Source organism: Coregonus clupeaformis, chromosome 37, assembly GCF_020615455.1.
Source record: "Coregonus clupeaformis isolate EN_2021a chromosome 37, ASM2061545v1, whole genome shotgun sequence".
NCBI lineage: Eukaryota > Metazoa > Chordata > Actinopteri > Salmoniformes > Salmonidae > Coregonus > Coregonus clupeaformis.
In genome coordinates this window covers 24,692,244-24,699,711 of record NC_059228.1, presented here as the reverse complement: position 1 = coordinate 24,699,711, position 7,468 = coordinate 24,692,244, and the positions used below count along the sequence as shown (strand labels likewise).

At 40.9% G+C, this 7,468-nt stretch overlaps 1 non-coding gene across 1 annotated transcript; it reads left to right on the top strand.

Moving 5' to 3' along the window:
• The first annotated feature begins 3,062 nt into the window (after nucleotides 1-3,062).
• Nucleotides 3,063-3,117, top strand: LOC121553798. Its single transcript, XR_005997583.1, has one exon. It is a non-coding gene; the product is annotated as a U7 small nuclear RNA (small nuclear RNA).
• Nucleotides 3,118-7,468: the final 4,351 nt, after the last annotated feature.

Sequence of the window (7,468 nt, the reverse complement as noted above, 5' to 3'; positions counted from 1 at the left end):
TAGAAAGATATGGCATTTAGAAGCAAACCGGATGGACATCATGAAAATGATCGGAGAGGTTGAGAGTAGAAGAAGTTCAGGAGCAAAAAAAAAATAATAAAAAAAAAAAATATATATATATATATATATATATATATAGAGAGAGAGAGAGAGAGAGAATTATTGTAAAATTAACTCCATAAGGTGTAGATAGTAAGTATAGACCGGAAGTAGAGGCCTGGGCGTTGTTGTTCACTAATTTACTCCAAGTAGGGAAAGGATGGTGGGGTTGAAAAGTTATAAAGGGGAATATATATATAAAAAAAAAAAATACATGGGGGATTGGAAGTGATGCAGACAATTACATTGATAGAAGATACAATCTATCTGCAATATTAAGCTGATCCATTCCCCCCGAAAAAATAAATAAAAAAATAAAATAAAAATAAATACCACTGTAATATCCGTAAAAACACTACAGTCTGCAAAAACACTACACTTTTTTAACTATAGTAAATACTACAGTATTTCATTTGCATATACCCTGCCCATTCACCTCCCCAATATCCCAATTTGTGCCACCCATAAGTGAGAAACCTACATGCCAAGTATAGACAATACAGTATATTGTATTCCCTACAGGTTATAGAAAAGAGCAGAAGCTCTCAAATATCGATTCAGACCCCAGTCCTACCTACCTACCTCCTACCTACCTACCTACCTACCTACCTACCTACCTACCTACCTACCTACCTACAGGTTATACTCCGAGTCGATATTCATGTAATAATAAGGAATTCCCCTCGACCACACCCACAAATTGGGAAAAACAATCATACTTTCCCATTGACCTCCATTGTAAAAGAGCCAACTACGTTGTCGATTTTTAGTAATACAGAAATAACAAAACATGCTGAAAAGCAGCTGTGTTGTTCAATGTACATGTAACCAGGTAAGAAATCCCGACCAACGGTTCGCAATTCTCTCACGTTGGCTCTATTTCCCTGCGTGAGAGAAGAGCCCCCAGGCTATTCGGTGTGGGTAAGTTGGAAATGTGGGGACCCGGTGTCCAAATAGGCTACACGTACAGTACCAGTCAAAAGTTTGGACACACCTACTCATTCAAGGGTTTTTCTTTATTTTTACTATTTTCTACATTGTAGAATAATAGTGAAGACATCAAAACTATGAAATAACACATAAGGAATCATGTAGTAACCAAAAAGTGTTAAACAAATCAAAATATATTTTATATTTGAGATTCTTCAGCTGATGACAGCTTTGCACACTCTTGGCATTATCTCAACCAGCTTCACCTGGAATGCTTTTCCAACAGTCTTGAAGGAGTTCACACATATGCTGAGCACTTCTTGGCTGCTTTTCCTTCACTCTGCGGTCCGACTCATCCCAAACCATCTCAATTGGGTTGAGGTCGGGGGATTGTGGAGGCCAGGTCATCTGATGCAGCACTCCATCACTCTCCTTCTTGGTAAAATAGCCCTTACACAGCCTGGAGGTGTGTTGCCTCATTGTCCTGTTGAAAAACAAATTATAGTCCCACTAAGCCCAAACCAGATGGGATGGCGTATCACTGCAGAATGCTGTGGTAGCCATGCTGGTTAAGTGTGCCTTGAATTCTAAATAAATCAAAGACAGTGTCACCAGCGAAGCACCCCCACACCCTAACACCTCCTCCTCCATGCTTTACGGTGGGAAATACATATGCAGAGATCATCTGTTCACCCACACCGCGTCTCACAAAGCCACGGCGGTTGGAACCAAATATCTCCCATTTGGACTCCAGACCAAAAGACACATTTCCACCGGTCTATTGTCCATTGCTCGTGTTTCTTGGCCCAAGCAAGTCTCTTCTTCTTATTGGTGTCCTTTAGTAGTGGTTTCTTTGCAGCAATTCGACCATGAAGGCCAGATTCACAAAGTCTCCTCTGAACAGTTAATGTTGAGATGTGTCTGTACTTGAACTCTGTGAAGCATTTATTTGGGCTACAATTTCTGAGGCTGGTAACTCTAATGAACTTATGCTCTGCAGCAGAGGTAACTCTGGGTCTTCCTTTCCTGTGGCGGTCCTCATGAGAGCCAGTTTCATCATAGCGCTTGATGGTTTTTGCGACTGCACTTGAAGTTCTTGAAATGTTCCGTATTGACGGACCTTCATGTCTTAAAGTAATGATGGACTGTTGTTTCTCTTTGCTTATTTGAGCTGTTCTTGCCATAATATGGACTTGGTCTTTTACCAAATAGGGATATCTTCTGTATACCACCCCTACCTTGTCACAACACAATTGATTGGCTCAAACGCAATAAGAAGGAAATAAATTCCACAAATTTACTCTTAAGAAGGCACACCTGTTAATTGAAATGCATTATAGGTGCGTACCTCATGAAGCTGGTTGAGAGAATGCCAAGAGTGTGCAAAGCTGTCATCAAGGCAAAGGGTGGCTATTTAAAGAATCTCAAATATAAAATATATTTTGATTTGTTAAACACTTGTTTGGTTACTGCATGATTCCATATGTGTTATTTCATAGTTTTGATGTCTTCACTATTATTCTACAATGTAGAAAATAGTAAAAATCTTGAATGGGTAGGTGTGTCCAAACTTTTGACTGGTACTGTAGCTAGGTGTGTGGAAAACATTTCATCTCAGGTAAGACATTTAACTTGCTTAGTATAGTGAGTTTGTAACTCCACTGACTACTTATAGCTGTATAGTCTGTTTGTTTGTGTTGTTGGTCTTAGCTAGCTTAATGTTTCAGTCAACAGCTAGCTAGCTAGCACTCACATGGCTGCTAGCACCGTCATGAAAAGGGGCATGAGGGAAGCCCTTCATTGTTACGTTTTTCTATGTAGTGAGAACGCTAGGGAGCAGGCAATGTTTAAAAGTAATCTTTAGACATGTACTTTTCTTAAATGTAGTTTTGTAATTGACTAAAACAAGCAGACCAAATGAACATTTTCGATTATTTTTTGCTCTGAGCCATTGGGGTAACCTAGGTAACCACAGATTTTTTTTCCCCACGGGCGGGGCCACGACATTCTATCTAATACCGACTGGGACTATGGAAAATTTGCTCTTTTAGTATTTCTCCAGTAGGTTTCCTCAAGGAGAAAGCCTCCACTTCTATGTCAAAGATAATTAAACAAAGACCCTATAGTAAATACTACAGTAATTTCTGCAAAAACACTACAGTAAATACTACAGTATACTACAATCCTCAACAACACTACATTAATTACTATAGTATATACTACAGTTGTCTTTTACTACAGTATTTATAGTATAGTTAACTGTACATACTACAGTATACTACAGTAACTACTACAGTATTCACTACAGTCCACAAAAATAAGGTTTGCCAAAACACTGCAGTGAATACTATAGTATTTATACCATAGTATACTTTAGTAACTTTTAATGTGGGGATACTGGTGAAAGTTGAGGTACGGCTGTGTATACTGTATGTAATCAGGGTTAAAGTGACTAAGCAGCAGGACAAATATAATAAATAGTAGCAGCAGCGGACACAGATGTAGGATCTTAATTTGAGCTAATTTGCTACAGCAGGAAAATAATCCTGCAACAACAGGAAATGTTAATTATTATGTGGATTATAATTATAATTTTTTTGTAGAGGTTGATACATTTTTCTTTAGTGCAAATCAAATCAGAAATTTTAAAGTGGAAAATTCTCAGCAACAAAAAAAGGATAAATAAATAAATAAATTGGTCATTTAGCAGACGCTCTTATCCAGAGCGACTTACAGGAGCAATTAGGGTTAAGTGCCTTGCTCAAGGGCACATCGACAGATTTTTCACCTAGTCGGCTCGGGGATTAGAACCAGCGACCTTTCGGTTACTGGTACAATGCTCTTAACCATTAAGCTATCAAATTAAGATCCTACATCTGAATAGTGAATGTGTTTGTGTGTGTGTGTGTGAGTGAGTATATGTGTGTATATGTGTATAGAGTGTTATAAGTGTGTATAGAGTCAGTGCAGATGGGTGTAGGTAGTCAGCCATTGATTAGCTGTTCAGCAGTCTTATTGCTTGGAGGTAGAAGCTGTCTTGGAGCCTGTTGGTCCGTGACCTGATGCTCGGGTACTGCTTGCCAGACGGTAGCGGGAAGAATAGTCCATGGCTGGGGTGACTGAATTCTTCAAGTTTTAATGTCACATGCACAAGTACAGTGATGTTTCTTTCTTACAAACTCAAAATACAACAATGCAATAATCAATAACAATGTAATACAAAAAAAAAAAAAAGACAAAAAAAAAAAAAAGAAATTAGAAGAACACAATATGTATGTAAGCATACTGTATACAGGGTCAGTTCCAATACCATATTTACAATGTGCAGGGATACTGGAGTGATGGAGGTAGACATGTATGGGGTAAGGTGACTAGGCAACAGGATATAAGATAAACAAAGTAGCAGCACCTTGTATGTGAGTGGGTGTGCGAGTGTGAAGAGTCAGTATAAATGTATGTGCATATTGTGTGTGAGTGAGCAGATGATGGAGTGAGTGTGTGTTTGAGTGTGTAGGGCCCTGTGAGTGTGCATAGAAACAGTAAAAGGTCAATAACGATACAAGGTAAACTCAGATAGTTCATGTAACGATTTTGTTAGCTATTTATCAGTCTTATTGCTTTGGATAGAAGCTGTTCAAGAGCCTGTTGGTGCCAGACTTGACTAGATGTCCTCGATGGCTGGGAGCTCGCCACTGGGGATGTACTGGGCCATCCGCACCATCCTCTGTAGAGACTTGCGGTTGAGGGCGGTGCAGTTGCTGCTGATGCAGCCAGACAGAATGTTCTCAACAGTGTATCTGTAGAACTAGAATGTGTTCATAGGAACCCACCCCACCCAGATGGGGATGGCACCCACATAGACACAGTGTGTTTGCATGTGTGTGTGTGTTAATGCATGCCTGTGTGTGTGCGCAGGGTGTGCCACCGCACATTTATCTACTATAACAATACATCAGATATACATTTACATTACCTTTTAGTCATTTAGCAGACGCTCTTATCAAGTGTGACTTACAGTTCATATGACAATGTGCTGAGGTTTCAAGTCTTTTCACTTCCTCTTTGATTTTGGCAGAGCGAGAGGGAGAGAGGCATGCTTAATACCTGCAGTTAAAAGCTCGTGGCCACAAATAAATGAGTGTGATTCATCACTTCCTTCCTATTGAGCATGAATAGCACAAGAGCACAGGGTGTGAACTCTTTTCACTCCTTCTCTGTGTATGTGTGTGTGTGCTGGTTTAGTGTATGTAGTATGTGGACAGGGACCCTGCATACATTAGCTATACATATACAGTATGTATGTGTAGTGTGTGTAAACTGTAGTTGAGGGACCTCTCCAGTTCTCCTGCCGACCTCTGGTGCCATCTGCCAGTGACAGGGAAGAAATGCAAATCAGCTGCATCCCTATAATCCACTAGGGCCAGCTCTCTCCATTAGAGCAGTCCACACAACTAAACTAGGTCAGACAGACCAGCAGCCAGCTGTGTGTGTGTGTGTGTGTGTGTGTGTGTGTGTGTGTGTGTGTGTGTGTGTGTGTGTGTGTGTGTGTGAAAGACGGCACACATGCACAGTTCCTTTGTGTAGTGAGACGGCTGTACGTGTGTGTATGGGGGATGGAATTTGGGTTGATATGACAGATGTAAACATTCTAACACACAACAACCTTACAACACTAATCTTCAAACATATATTTTAACCAGAAATTGTCACATGATGTCCACACACAGTATGTGACCAGACAGGGTGGCTGAGCAACTCAATGGCAAATAATGCCTCTTATCTGAGCCTGAGCCCCAACACAACTGACAGGGAACCTATTAAACTTCTGAAAACCAAACAGCCAGGAGGATGATGCAACGCTGAGGCAACACGTCCTTTCTCATATCTCTGCCTGCGACGACGCCTCTGAATTATAAATGAGGACTTTGCAGCCACTGGCTTTCTTTATGCTCACAATTACGTGTGTTTTTTACTGTGTTATTCTTCATTATAAACTGGGTGGTTCGAGCTCTGAATGCTGATTATCTGACACTTGTGGTATACCACGGCTCTGACAAAACATTTATTTTTACTGCTCTAATTACGCTGGTAACCAGTTTATAATAGCAATAAGGCACCTCAGGGGTTTGTGATATATGGCCAATATACTACGGCTAAGGGCTGTGTCCAGGCACTCCGCGTTGCGTCGTGCTTAAGAACAGCCCTAAGCCCCCTCGACCCTTATTGCTTAAATATACTATAATCTCTGTCTTTCACCTTGATTTGAGCTATTCAATTCCTATTATTTTCATTAACTGTTTTCTCAGTCTTGATTGCATTTCTAAAGCCTACAGGCAGGTATTTGCCTTGTTTTTTTGTTCTTGGATAGTCAAGTATAGTGGTGTGGAGCTGCGTTGCTCTGTGAATGTGTATGTGAATGTGAATGTGTATGTGTGAATGGAAGTGAGCAAGAGAAGTCGGGAGAGAAAGAAAGAGAGAGAGAGAGAGAGAGAGAGAGAGAGAGAGAGAGAGAGAGAGAGAGAGAGAGAGAGAGAGAGAGAGAGAGAGAGAGAGAGAGAGAGAGAGAGAGAGAGTGAGAGAGAGAGAGACAGAGAGAGAGAGAGAGAGAGAGAGAGAGAGAGAGACCATGGGAGAGAGATACCAGGGGATAGAGAGAGAGAGAGAGAGAGAGAGAGAGAGAGAGAGAGAGAGAGAGAGAGAGAGAGAGAGAGAGAGAAGACCATGGGAGAGAGAGAGAGAGAGAGAGAGAGAGAGAGAGAGAGAGAGAGAGAGAGAGAGAGAGAGAGAGAGAGAGAGAGAGAGAGAGACCATGGGAGAGAGAGACCAGGGGATAGAGAGAGAGAGAGAGAGAGAGAGAGAGAGAGAGAGAGAGAGAGAGAGAGAGAGAGAGAGAGAGAGACAGAGAGACAGAGAGAGACAGAGAGAGAGAGAGGGAGAGAGAGAGAGAGAGAGAGAGAGAGAGAGAGACAGAGAGAGAAAGAGAGAGAGAGAGAGAGAGAGAGAGAGAGAGACCAGGGGATAGAGAGTGTGAATGAGAAGGAATGAGGGAGAAGTAAAACATCTGATCTGACATCTGAAGTTAATTTCATGTAATAAACATGTAGTCACTCACAGTAAGGCCTACAATAAATATTACATGCTTTTCAGAATTATTCTTGAGAAAACACAGATATCCTACAGTCAGATTGAATTTCCCAGCTAACTTTACTATTTTCCTCCTCTAACTTATCTAAGGGACAGATATGCACTGTTGAGGGACATGGGACTATGTTTCTCATTTCCTGCATTAAGATTGTTCCCCTATAGGCTAATCTTGTAGATATATCTGCCTTCTTTCTGCACAGTTGTTTCCTGTGTGTGCCTGTATTATATGTTATTGTACATGCATGTGTGTGCCATGTGTGTGTGATCCATGTGTGTGTATGTACTGTATGTATGT